Source organism: Miniopterus schreibersii (genome assembly GCF_964146895.1).
Source record: "Miniopterus schreibersii genome assembly, chromosome: 2".
Classification (NCBI taxonomy): Eukaryota; Metazoa; Chordata; class Mammalia; order Chiroptera; family Miniopteridae; genus Miniopterus; species Miniopterus schreibersii.
Window position 1 is genome coordinate 184718458 of NC_138102.1, and position 14167 is coordinate 184732624.

Sequence of the window (14167 nt, forward strand, 5' to 3'; positions counted from 1 at the left end):
GGCCTCCCTCCCCAGGGGCTGAGTGTGGAAGGTGCTGGCCTCTCCTCTCCGAGCCTCCCCGACCCCCACGGGCAGACAGAGCCCCGCGACGTGACCTTCACCCGGGCGTGAGGGTCTGGCTCTGAGGGCAGAAGGGGCTCTCAGGAGTCGGGGCTGATGGCCAGAGGCCCGGGCCTGCCCGCACTCAGCTGCCGCCGCCTGGGGCGATGGTCCCAGAATCACCATCCATTGGCAGGAGCCCCACGTGTCTCCAAAGCCAAGCCCCTGAGCCACTGGGGGAGGTAACTCAGTTACCCGCCCAAGGCACTGAGGCCCAGGCCCGCCCCACGGCTAAAATCACCAGCTTTGCCCAAGTCACAAAGGATATGTCCTTGCGGTTGATTAGCGGCCCAGTCTGTCCCCAGGGAAGTGCCCGAGGCTCTGGGTCCTCCTGGCATCACTGGCTTTCTGAGCTTTTTGCTGACCCTGCTCTGTCCCCTACCTCACCCCATTCCCTCCAAGCTGAAAGCTGAGTGCTCCTTCCAGGACTTTCTGAGGCTCTCTGCCCTGCCCCGGATGCCCTCGTCCCACCCACCCAGGACCGGTCACTCACAAGAGGAGGGGGCGTCCTTGAGGAGGGAGTGGAGGGGGGATGGGCCTGGAACAGGGTGGACACCTGGGGGGTCCCGGTGAATTGGGGTGAGAGGGGGAGAGGGGCGTGGCTCCCACAAAGGAGGCCGAGGAGGGGCCAGGGAGCCCTTCCCTCCTCCGTGGGACGGCCTGGCTCTCCCTGGCTCCCTCTCCTCCATCCCGAGAAATCCGACTCGGGCTGAAGTGGCCACAAAAGCTGGAAGCAGGATATTTCTAGTGTCTCCCGGGAAGGCGTCCAGGGCCCGGGAAGGAGCTGGCAGGCTTGGGCCGGGTGAGCAAACAGCTCGGAGAGTGACGGGAAATGCCTCGAAGGCGGAGGTGCCTGAGTTGAGCGGCTTCCCAAAATAGGCCAGGGGCAGCTGTCTCGGCTTCTGAAAGTGGGTCTGGCTGCCCGAGCTGCGGGAAGCCCCGGGCCCCACACCAGCCCGCTCTGGGAACAGATGGCAAGGGGAATTTTTTTTTTCCCCCCAAAGTCAGCTGGTAAGCGAACAGCTTGTCTAGGGAAAAAAGTGCTCCTCCCCCTCTCTGTGGTTACACTTCAAAGCTGCCACCTCCCCTGCCCCAGGCCCTGCCCCCCAGCCAGCCTGGGAGCTCACAGGGTCCTCACCCGCTGGCCCCCGGGCTCACGGGCCTGGGCTGAGCCGGGGCAGCAAGTCCTGGGAGGCCTGGCTGGTGGGAAGAGGCACAGTGGGGAAGCCCCCCAGAAAGGATTCTTCCAGAAAGCGCCGGCCACGGGGCCTGGGCGGACCAACAATTGCGTGAATCCATTCATTTATCCACGAGCGGTTCAGGCCGACTGGCATCAGTGCGCAGGGGGCTTTTCCATCTGCACAGACCCTGTGCACCGGCCGCTCCTCACGGCCGGTCCCTGCACCCGCCACCTGCAGGCCCCGGGCGTGGAGCTGCGGGCGCCGAGGGGCTTGGGTGGAGGCTGGGGCCTGGCAGAGCTCACAGCCCCACAGCCCCATGGCGGACACGGGGCGGTGCAATGTTTGAGGTTCCTGTCCTGCCTTCTCTGGGTCACAGAGGTCACTTCTAGCTTTGGCTTTGAACTCACATTGCACGTGACTGCTCTGTGCCTGCACCCCGTCTCATCTGGCCCCTGCCCTGCTCTGAGTGCTGTGTACGCAGTGGGCCTGCTGCCAGCTGAGCGCCCGGTGCCTGGCCCAGGCGTAGAGACTGTGGAAGCTTTGGGCCCCGAAACCCCTGGACCAAGGGCTAGAAAAACAGAGCTGTGCTGGAAAAGCCAAGTCTCGGGCCCCAGGGCTAGAATCTTCTGAAACTCCTTCCCAGGGGAGTCCCTTGCCTCCCCTGCCTTCCCAGCCGGGGGTCCCACGCAGCTAATCAAGTCCACCACGCACCACCCACGACGCCAGGCTAGCACAGTGGGCACTGGTTTAAAGGCAGGGCATCTGGGTCCAAATCCCCACCCCCCTTTGTCTGCTGGTGACCTTGGGGGAGGGACTGGGCTTCCTGAGCCAGTGTTTCCTCATTGTAAGGGGGGGAATCACCCAGGGGCGGTTCTCCCATCTGCCTGGTCCGCTGAGCGCTGCTGACGGACCCAATCCCCACGGCTGCTCTGTGCACCCGGAGCTTCTCGCTGCAGTACACCCGGGCCCGAGCGTCCCAGGAGGAGGCTGGTGGCCTTTGGTGACCCAGACTAGGAGTCCCAAGGTGGGGCTTCACCTTGCTCTGTGGCTGACACAGTCACGAGCTGCTGTGGACTTGGCCACGGAGAGTCCGAGCTGCTTCCGCAGGACCAGAATCAGGGCCGCTCGGGAGATGAAAATGCTGAGAGCAAAGGGGGCCGGAGAAGGTTCCAGCTGCGGACGGACCGCGCTGGTCAGCCCGGCGGGGGAAGGAGCCCCAGGCAGGTCCCGCAGACAGCTGGCCCGTGTCAGCCTGACCCTGACGGGGGAAAACCCGGGCCCTCTCTTGGGCGCAGACGCACGATATTTTAAAGGCATCTTCCCTTGACAGCACAGCCTCCCCGGGGCCAACTTGGCAGGTCGCGTGCAGCTGGGGAGGACGGCGGCCGGGTGCTGGCGGGGGGGCCCTGAGCTCCTCTCCTGCACACGCAGCGGCCCTGGCAGGGGTGCGGGCGCCAGGCCTGGGGCTGCCCCGGCAGGGCCAGCGGACCCCTGCCTACCGCCCCGCTCCAGGACGTGGTCTGACAAAGGATGCCCCGCTCCTTGATTTTCTAAGGTGTTTTAACGAAAAACCTTACACAAGTATCAGACCCTTTCAGCACATTCAGCTACACATTTTATGAGCTGCCTCCATTGATAAGAATAAAATTACATATAAGAAACCTCAGCTTCAGGCAAAAATACTTGTCATTACTGTTGCGGCTGAAAGCATACAACAGCGTGCTTGGTCTACTAAGTGCCAGCTTCCCGCTGTGTGGTTTGTAAATACTATTTAGAATCCTCGAGATGCCTTGAGTGGGAATTCTCATGCGCGCTCCTTCTACAGGAGCCCAGAGAGGTTGGTAAAGGGCTCTGGGCCACACAGCCGCGTGACAGAGCTGGGAAGCTCAAGTGTGACAGCCACAGGGCTGTGACGTGGGGGCTGGAAGCAGATGTTAAGATTGGATGTGACCTTGAGGTGTTAACAGAAAGAGAAGGCACCAGGGGAGGCCTGCTTGGCCCCGCCCTGCGCAGGGAGGGTGGCTGCCCACTCGGGGAGTCCCCCACCTTCAGAGGCCAGCTGGATCCCCACGCGACATGTCACGGCTCCTCTCAATTGTCCCTCCACTGAGGGCAGGGACCTTGCAGGTCTCACTCGCTGCAGCCCATCGAGATCAGTGCTCAGCACATTATAGAAATTTAAAAAAAAAATAAAAGTTCCGCAAAGGAAAGAACTTTCTAACATTCTGAACCATCTAACAATGGAAAGAACTGCTTAGTGATAGTGAGCTCCCCATTATTAGTGGTATGCAAGAAGTAGCTGGATGAGCATTTGTCAGGGTGCATGGGAGGAACAAAAGCAAGAGGTAGAGCTCCAGCCTAGGGCCACCCAGCCCCTTTGACCTCCCAGTGCTCCCCTCCCTGTCCAGCTGGGAGACGCCCTTCCCTCCCTGGGCCACAGTCTCCCCCCAGCTCTAAAACAAGAGGTGGCAACATCTATTAGGGGGAACCACCCAGCTGGAAAAAGCTGCAGCAGAAAAGGCCGGTATTTATTCATGAACATACTCAGACGTTAGACCCGGAGCCACAGACGGACGTTCCCCGGCTCAGGCTGCGGGTTCCTCCCGCAGTGACGCCTTGCTGCCTCCCCCGTCCCCACTGGGTGCAGCTTGCATATTTGCCAGCCGCTCCGTTATTTTCTAAGGCAATTAATGAAAAGGTGGGGTGTCCCACAGCAATCAGACTGTTCTTTTAAAAAGATGCGGGCTGCTCGGGACAAGGACCGGCCTGAGCGCGGAGCCTCTGCGCGGTGGGGGGCTCGCACTCCTCTTGGGGCTGTGGGGGTGCGGGGCAGAGCCGAGGCAAGTGGGGTGAGGGCGAGGTGCCCTCCGACTAGAGGCTCCTCCAAGCCGAGGCTGCAGGGGCAGGGCGCGGCCGTTTGGGCCCCTGTTGTGCACCCGCCCCGCCTGTCAGCGCCGGGCCCCGGACAGTGCCCAGCCAACTTCGTCACCATCAGCTCTTAGCATCCCCGTTCAAGCACCCGGCGCGTCCTCCCGTCTTTATAAAAGTCTTCGTCTCCCACGTCTTTGGCCCCCCTGCTTTTCTCCTTTCCCCTCTTGATAGGAAAGCTCCTTGAAAGAGCAAAACTCCCCACCTTTTTTCACTTCTCCCTGAGCCCCCCCCAAGTAAGTTCTTTGAGCCATGGATTCCCTAAAACTGCTCTGAATGAAGTCACTGACCCCCCAACCCAAAATCCACAGTCCTTGGCCAGCTCGTAGCTTCCTGACCCCCAGGGAGTCAGCAGCATCCGACTGGGCCGAGCCCCCCCGGCTGCCGTCTCCTCACCGGGCTCCAGGCCCCTGCGCCCACCTGCCAGTGCCCCCTTGCTGCCCCGCTGGCCTTTCCTATCTCCTTGGCCTTGAGCATGTTGGAGTGTCCCAGGCCTCAGTCCCTGGACTGGGTCTCCTCCTACTAACCAGTTGCTCCCTCGGTGTTCCTGTCTCGTGGCTTTACACACCACGGAGGTGCCCTGACGTCCATGTTATACCTTCAGCCTGGGTCTCTGCTCTGACCTCCAGGCAGGTTCCCAACCCCCTCCGTGGCGTTCATGGGATGTCTAAGCCACCTTTCCCGCAGCTCAGCACGTCCACCACTGAACTCCCGATCGCCTCCCAGCCTCCCTGTCCCGGCCGGCGGGAGCCCGGGTGCCTCTCTCCTGCCCCCGTCCAATCTGTCCGGAAATGATGTTGGCTCTACCTCCAAATTGACCCCAGACTCGGACCACGGCTCCCCACCCCCACTGCTTCCATCTGGGTACAGCCACCTCCTGGCCCCTACAGTCTGTTCTCAGCACAGCCATCAGAATGAGCCTCTATAAACGTCAAGCCTGAGCGTGTCACTCCTCTGCTCAAAACCTTGCAGAGTCTCCCAATGTTTCACCCGAAACACCAGCCAGGGTCGTTCCAGGGGTCTATAAGGCCCCGTATAAGCGGACTCTTTTACCTTCCCTGGCATCACTTCCTCGGCTCGCCCCTTGCTCACTCCAGTCGCCATGCTGTGAGGAAGCCCAACAGCCATGTGGAGGCCCCCATGGGGGAGAACCGAGGTCCCCATCTGATATCCCAGCTGAGCTCCCAGCTTGTCACCAACATCGGCCACCAGCCTTGTGAGGCAGGTCCTGATGAACCCCCGCGCTCCCCAGGGCCCCAGCCTGTACCACAAGAAGCGCAGAACCCACATGCTCACCCCACAGAATTGTCACAGCCAATGGCTGTGGGTGTTTTAAGCTACTAAGTTTTGGGGTGGTTTATTATACAACGATAAATAACCTAAACAACTGTCCAACTGAGGACTTGGCTGAAAAATGTGTTTTAACGGCATGAAGACACACGTGCGTATATTTACACACGAATGACACTGTGTCAGCACAGGCGCCGTTGGTTCCATCGGCGTCCCTGTGTCCGCGTTCCTGTTCTGCTTGGCTCCCTTTCCTCCTTCCCATGCACACACCCTGCGTCCCCAGATCCCGTTGCCTATTGTTCCGAACGCTCACGAAATCCTGGGTTAATGTGCGCAGACACACACAGAGGTTCTGTTGCGGGGAGAGGCCGTTATGTCATAAAAATGCAATCAACGCTACACTATTCTTCGCTTCTCTTATCTGACAATCACGCCGAATCCCCTGCAGAACTCCAATTCATTCCTTTGAATAGTTGCATAATTTCCACAGCACGGCCTTCCCGTACGAGTCGGATGTTCCCAGGGGGCTGCTGGAGGCAGCGCGCACGGCTCGTGACAGCCCGCCGTTAATTTTGTGAGCCAGTTATTAAATGAAGCCAGTAAAAGATTAAATTCTATAAATGTATAATTAAATGCATTGAGAACAGGGGTGATAAATTCTCTAACGGCGTCTCTGCATCTCCTCCCGAGTCTGGGGCCTGATGCGTCACAGGGACAGTTTAAAGGTGGCTCTCGCGACAGAAATTGGCCCACAGGACAGTCAGGACCTGATTCAGCGTGTTGTTGGTGCCTGAGCTTAAGAAACATTGGCGTAATGATGGGACTGGAAAGTGTGTCACATCCGTAGCGATGGCGCTGGGACAGCTCGGAAAACTGAGGAAGTCTTCTTCCAGGGTTTGAAAACTGTCCCTCAGCCCACCGGGGAGGGTGCTCCTGCCGCCGAGACGAGCCGCGAGCCAGCGCGGCTTCGCTTCACTCCCACCCCAGGCTTGACCGGAACGGACGCTGCCCGAGGGCGCTGCTGTGGGCGACGCTTGTCCATGAAACGTCTGCGGGCATTAGTCGGCGATATGCAATTTACAATAAGGAGTGTTACGTGCTGCGTTGTTATCTGCAAACTTTGGGCCACACACCCTTTATGTCAGCACGCGTGATAATAAACACGGGCGTGTACACGTATGCGCGCTCTGTTTTCCGGAGAGCTGCCTGTTGAGCAATCACCGGCACCCACTCTGTCTGCTCCCCGTTGCTCAGTGTTGTCTCGTTTCCATCCCAACGCGGGACCCCATTCCACCCGTCCCAACGCGGGACCCCATTCCACACCATCCTCGCCAGGTCCAAGGTTGCACGTATTTTCAGCGTTAGTGATATTTTCAGGTTGCTTTCCACCGAGGTTATAATGAGCCTCATTTCTAGCCGCGGTGCCTGGTACCCTTTCTCCTACGGCTGCTAATGACAGGTTTATAGATTCATTTTTTGCCAGTCTGATGGGTGTAAAGTGGTATCTCATTATTTCGGGTCGGTTCCTCCCTACCAGAGCATTTGAAAGTCTTCTCATACGTTCGTTGCCGTTTAGGTTCATTGTGTGAATTGCCTCTTGACGTCCCTTTCTCTGTTTCAAGAGGCTGGTTATTTATTCCCTTTCTGTCCATTCGCTCACACTCTCTGTAAATCAAGCATAAGCCTTATATGTGTTCTCTGAGTTCAAACCTCTTGTTCACATTTTTGCTACCTTTTGTCATACAAAAATTCATTTTAATATTGCCAAATGTCTATCATTTCTCCTCTAGCTACTGGGCGTCCGGCCTTCATTAAGAACATTTCTGTAGCCCTGGACGGGTGGCTCAGTTGGTTGGAGCATCCCCCCGTGAACCAAAAGGTTGTGCGTTTGATTCCAGCTCAGGGCACATACCTAGGTTGCAGGTTTGAGCCCTGGTTGGGGCATATACAGGAAGCAACCGATAGTCGTTTCTCTCTCTCTCTCTCTCTCTCTCTCTCTCCCCCTTCCTCTCTCTAAAAAAAAAAAAAAATCAATAAGAAACATCCTCAGGTGAAGATGTGCTTTTTTAAAAAAACACGAACGTTTCTCTACACTGAGAGTGCTCATATAATCCTTTAGAATTTCTTGGTGAATTTTTATTGTTTTATTTAGCTCTTTAACATAAAGTTTATTTTCACTTACCGCTAAAATTAGGGTCCAGTTTTATTTTCTCCTGGATGGGTAGCCTGTCATACAAGCATCATTTGTAAATATTTGTGAAACAATAATACTAATTATGTATTAATTAACAATTCCCCACTGTATTGAAACACTACTTTTGGTATATTAAATTACCATATATTTCTGTATCCTAATCTGTGCCTCTATTCTTATGCCAACAGCATGTTGATTTGATCATAGTATGCTTTCACTTGGGGGTTTTAGGAAGGCAATATAAACACTGTTTCTGGGACGAGGGGGTAAGAGTACCTCCTTTCTCTCTCCACTTCCCTTGTAGTGGCATTTTCCATGGGGAAGCTCTGTGTTGACATTGTGGAGACACAAGATGAAAGCAGTTGAATTCCTGAGTCACTTTATGGAGGAGACTTTCCTGGGGCATGAGTGACAAATGACTCTTTGCTTTTTCTCAGTACGGCCTATCCTGTATTTGCTGGATATGTAGTGGTATCTTCTTTTAAATTCCTGATACTGGGAATTCATATTTTCTTTTTCTTGATGAGATTGCCAAGGATTTATCAATTTTAAATACTGTTCTATTGTCTTCTGTTTCCCATTATTTCTATTGTAAAGTCTGCAGCCTGCCTAATTGTGCTCCTTTGAAGATAATCTCTCTTCTCCCGCCCTTTTTCTAGCCGCTTTTAAGACCTTCTCTTTGTCTTCTGCTTCTTGAAGGATGGCTACTTACTTGAAGCAACTGCACTTAAATCCCAAAAAGTTAAATCATGTATTATTCCATTTATATGACATTCTTGAAATGACACAATTACAGAAATGGAGACCAGAAGAGTGATGGTCAGGGATTGAGGAAGGGGTGAGGACATGAGGGAAGTGGGTGCAGCTTTAAAAGGGCAACAAGAGGGATCCTTGTGGTGATGGAAATGTCCAGAAGTAAAGATTCTTGAATCTGTGGCTTGATGTCTCTAATCATTTGTAAAAATTTCTCAGCCTCTTCTCTCTTCAAATACACTTCTTCTCTACTTTCTTTCGCCTTTCCTTTTAGAAACTACAGTTTCATGTCAGTTACACGTTTGCTGTGACCGCTAAGTGCTGGTCATCCTTTTTTCCCCATGGTTGTCATTCTGGATATTTTCTTTTGACACATCTTCAGGTTCATTAATTCTTTCTTCAGCTGTGTCTAATCTGCTTTTTAAAATTAAACCTTTTCCTCTTGAGGTAATTGTATAGTCACATGTAGTTGCAAGAAATAGTGCAGAGAGATTCCTTTACCCAGTTTTCCCTAACGGTAACAGTTAGCAAAAGCTCTAGTACAATATCACGTCAAGGATATTGACATTGTACTGTCAAGATATATAACATTTTCATGATCGTAGGATCCTTCCTGTGCCCCTTTTATATCTACATCCACTTGCCTCCTGCTCCCCCTTAATCCCTTAATCACTAATCTGTCTTCCATTTCTACAATTGTGTCATTTAGAAATGTTATATAAATGGAATATACAGTATGCAACCTTTTGGGATTGCTTTTTTCATGCAGTCTAATTCTCAGGAGCTTCAACCAGACTGCTGCACATACCAAGAAATAGTTCATTCCTTTTTATTGCTGAGCCATGTTCCACGGCAGGAGGTACACAGTTTGTTTAACACTTCACCAGTTGAAGGGCATTTGGATAGTTTCCAGTTTGGGGGCACAGGTTTTTGTATGAATATAAGTTTTATAGGGGCATGAGAAGGCTCCCATGGGGATCTCCAAAGAAGCCTCAATTTGTCCCAAAAACATACCCATGGCAGCAAAACAGTGGAAGCAATCCTGCCCCTGACCTTGTCCTTTCCTGGTTGTTTTTTTTTCTCCCAGCCCTGAAGCTGATTGGGTTGAGGAGGAGGAGGGTGTGCTGAGAGTCACCCCCACATCCACTAGGCCGGACCCCCTGCAGTCTTCAGGATGGACTCGCATGACCAGCTGCCCCCAACGTCACCTTAGACATCTAGCCTCTCGGCTGAGATGCCAGGCGTTTGTCCTCTGCCCTCCCTGACAGAGAGTGACCGAGAACATGAGTGCAGGTTCCCACGGGCGCATTTTGAAACTCGAAAGCAAATTTTGATACAGGGAACAGTTGACATGATGCTCCTTTAATAAAACCTAAGGACATCTTTATAAAAACTACTGTGTATAAAGACAAAAGCAGTGCAACAGCGGTCAGTGTAAAACACATCATTATTACATTATATTATTATTATTAATATTAGGAATATTATTGGTTTTTGGTTTTCCCGGTTATCGACTCTCAGAGCCCCCGTGCCCGTTCACCTGACGTCGGGGTTCACAGGAGAGGGAAAATGCTTCTGTCCCACCCACAGCTGAGTGCCCTCATCCTGCTGACCCCGGGGAGGACAGCCTGGGGGGCCCTGCCTTGTTAGGGTGACTGAGCCCCATCCTCGGAGTCCCCACTTAGTTATTGCACATCCCCCAGGTTCCACCTGTGTGGCTGTTGACTGTGATGTACCCCACTTGCTCGAACAGAAAAAATGGGGGGAAAGATGGGAAGAAATTGCATGTGAGACACCGAGGTGAGGTTCCGAGAAGATGTTCCCTCGAGTCCCCAGTTTGGTTCTAGTTGTGGCCACACTGGATGCCCTCGGTGGCCGTGCAATCCATAGCTTCCCATCAGGTGCATGGTCGAGCCTCCTCCTTAGGGTTTGTCTGACTAATGGGATCCTGTATGTTTGGAGGGTGGTTTAGGGCAGTTAATTGGGTCCCTCACTGCACAAACCCAGGAGCCACTGTTTGCAGCCCAGTCTATAGAAACATTTATGTGACAGCATTGTTAATGGTGCCCCCTGGAGGTGGGCACTGCAACAGCCCTGAATCTCAGTCTGTCAAGGGCAAACAGGTCGGGGCTTTGACATGAAGATAGGAGTTTTAGGTACCGTGTGATTAATGGCCACAGCCGTTCACTCACAAGCATCTGTCTAGCACCAGCTGTCTGGTGAGGTCTCAAACTAGAAACTTACGGGTGGGGGGGACAATGCCACCTCCAAGGTCACTTTCGTGGGCAGGCTAGGTCAGTGTTCCCCATTTGCTTTGTGAATCTAAACATTCCTAACCAGTAGGCACAATAGTCATTTCCCAGGTGAGCCCAGCCCCTCCCTTGGACACGGCATGCTTCCTGATGTCTCCATCTACGGCAGGAACCGCTCCCGGATGAGTACCGGGGTCGGAGCTGGGCAGGTAGCTGTGGAATGGGTGAATGAATGTGTGTGTGAACGATGGATTTTCTAGGACCTTCCATCTCGCCTGGCTGCCCCACTTCAGCGTTTTTCAGGCTCTGACCCCAAGATGCCTACATTCACTCAACCACCATCTGGGGCTGCACCTGCACTGCAGGAGGGGCCGGGAGCCTAGTGCAACTGCAGCAGGTGTGCAGCGTTTGTGGTCTGGAGGGCACGGGGCACCCCCGGCCTGGTGACATGTTCCAGGGCCGCAGATGGCAGGGACCACAGTGCCACCCAGTCACTGAGTGGCCGGCTGCCCATCTGACCTTTCAGACGGTCTGCGGGGACCAGGCAGACACCTTCTGGTGCTCGCCAGGGAAGCAGTAAGGTCAAAAAACCCCAAGAGTGGCCTCCACTATCCACTATTCCAACCCGACTGGCATAGCAGACGAGGGGCCACATGGATGTCCCTCTGCGACGACGTGGCTGCCTCTCGACACTGACAAGCAACTCCCATAACTCCACTCGGAACTCTCATTGCGGCCTCTGCATATTTGCTCTGACGGCCGCCTAGGGCATGACTCTTCCCGTCGGTGGGTATCCATCAGCCAAGTTGGGATCTATTAAGATAAGCCAACCACAGTCTTTTAAAAGCCTGTGACCCTGGAAATGTGTCTCATGGCACAGCCTCCTGTAGACACAGTGACTGGGGTGTCAGCTGGGCCAGGGCCTGGGCTGGGCGGGGACAGTGGGCTGGAGAAGTGAAGGTCAGGAGAGTGGGGGACAGTGCTGGGCACGGCCACCCCCTCAGTCTCGATGTGACTGAAGTGACCTACATGGAGCTTTGGATTTGATGGTGAGCTGGAAAGCCTCTCTCAGCAGGAGTCGGTACCCCCATTTCTGGCCTGGTACCCCTAAGTCCTTTCCAGTCCTGGGGCCCAAATTTGCTGGAAGAGTTTTTTTAATGAAGAGGGGAAATGCCGCCCACCCCGGCCAGCTGCCTACCTGCTGTTCTTCTAAAGCAACAGAGACAGCAAGAGAGATGGGATCTACCTGCAGAATCACGTGCGTGCCTGTGAGCGTGCGTGTGCGTGCACGGCGCCCGTGTGTGCATGTGCACGTGTGTGTGGGAGTGCGCGTGAGTTTTCAGTTAAGGCCTGTTTCCCACTGGTCCTGCTCAGCGCCCGACGTTCGCCGGCGGGGCGGCCCAGGCGCGTCCCCACGAGCAGCTGCTCCTCCGGGTGCAGGGCGACGTCAGAGGGTGAGGCGGGGGCGAGGGCCCGCGGGTGCTGCCAGCTACGGCTCCACACAGAGCCCTGAGCGCCCCAGTCACGCCAGGTTCGGGCGACAAGGGAAGCGTAACACGGCCCGCAGGCAACACAGCTCCCGGCGGGAGGGCGTCCTTGCAGACACAGGGAGCGAGGTGCACAACCCAGCGTCCGCGCCAGGTCCTGGGCTCCGCGTCCTCTCTGCTCGGCTTTCTTTTGTGTTGTTGTTGTTCCTTTTACAAACGACCTGGTGACGGCCAGAAGCTCACAGTAAAAGGGACACAGAGGCAGCTTGAGAATTGAGGCTTGGGAGTCACTAAACATCGCGAACTCTAGAAATCTCTACGTGAACTTGTCACTATCCTGCGTCGCGTTCTCAGGGACACTGCTAATTGGCACGCCTGCCTGCCACAGTAGGATGGGGACAGGTTCTCGTGAGGATGGCCAGGAGTCCCGCGGGGTTTTCGGGAGCCCCTGACATCAGGAGGGACTGAGCGACGTACACCTGACTTCCACACGGGCCGCTCGCCCCGCAGGCAGTCCTCACCGCCCCACCACAGCTGTTACCCTCCTCCCGAGCCCCTGCCCTCCACGCGTGACGGGTGAGAAACTGAGGCTCAGAGAGGGGAAGCGATCTGCCCGGGGCCAGCCGGGAGGCCCTGCAGGCTGTACATCTCGGGGCTGCAGAGCAGGTGAACCCTACGCTGGCTGGTCCTCGTGACAGTCACCGCTGGCTCCAGGCTCCCAGGGCCGGGAAGCAAGGCCACCAGCTCCTTTTTGGCAGAGAAAAGACATGAGCAGCTGCACCCACAACCACAAGCCCCCTAAATGCCTGGTCTGATTCCTTCCTCTTACCCCCAGGGAAACCAAGGGCCGAGAGGACATGGGACTTGCCCAAGGTCGCACTGCTCTTAATGCAGAGTGGATGTCAGAATCCGGGTCTTGTGCCCACCTCCCCCGAGCCCCGGGGTTAGGTTCCTCTGACTTCCGAGGCTCCGCACGTGGGATGCAGGTGTGGACTGATCCAGCAGGTGAGTGGCTGCTGAGCTCCCTCCACGGCCATCACTGTGCCCCACGGACAAGCCCTGGCACGTGTCCCGGGATGACTCGCATCCCAGGGAAAGGAAGCCACGCCCACCCTAACCTAGACCCCGGGCAACCTCCCCCTTTGCCTCTCCGGAGCTGTCCACCTGGGCCCTGGCGCCATAGTCTGGGGGAGACAGGACTGAAGCCACAGCCTGGGTCTTCCACTGCCTGCACGTGGTAACTCGGGCAAGCACTCGACCCATCTGAGCCTCAGGTTCCAGGTCCATGAAATGGGGCGAATCCCTTCTCTACAGGGCTATGGAGAGGCTAAAGAGCCAGGCTGTCTAGAAAACACCTCAAACCCTGGAAAGTTCTGCTTTATCCAAGGACAGGGCCTGACCTACAGTGCACCAGAGTCTAGGCTCTCTCATCCTCATCGGGCCCCCACCCCTCTGAGTCCCAGTCACCCCAGATTCCTTCAATTCCCTAAACCCGCTGAGCCTGTTGTTGCCTCAGGGCCTTTGCACTAGCTGTTCCCTCTGCTTGGAACGCTCTTCCCCTGTCCTATGGCTGGCTCTTGCTTTCCATTCAGATCTGGGCTTGGCCGTCACCTGCTTAGAAAGGCCTTCCCAGGTGGCCCGAGCTCAACACGACCCACACGCACACGTTGTTATGACTGAATTCCGGGCAGAGCGCTCCCCACTGCTGCTGGCTTCCTTAGTCCCCTCGTTTCTTCTCTGTCCCCTCTGCCCAGCTACAAAACCAGCACTGGGAGCAGGAGCAGGGGACGGCCTGCTCACGGCTGTGTCCGATGGTCAGAGCCCGGGTGCGAGGACACTGGGCCAGGCTGAGCAGGGACACACGATCTGAGGGGCTACACACTTAGGGAGCAGGGCCCACCGAGCTAAGAGCTGGGGCAACGTCAGCGTCACTGACACCAGGGGTGAGTGTGTCTACACTGGCAGTGTGGCCCTTGGGACGGA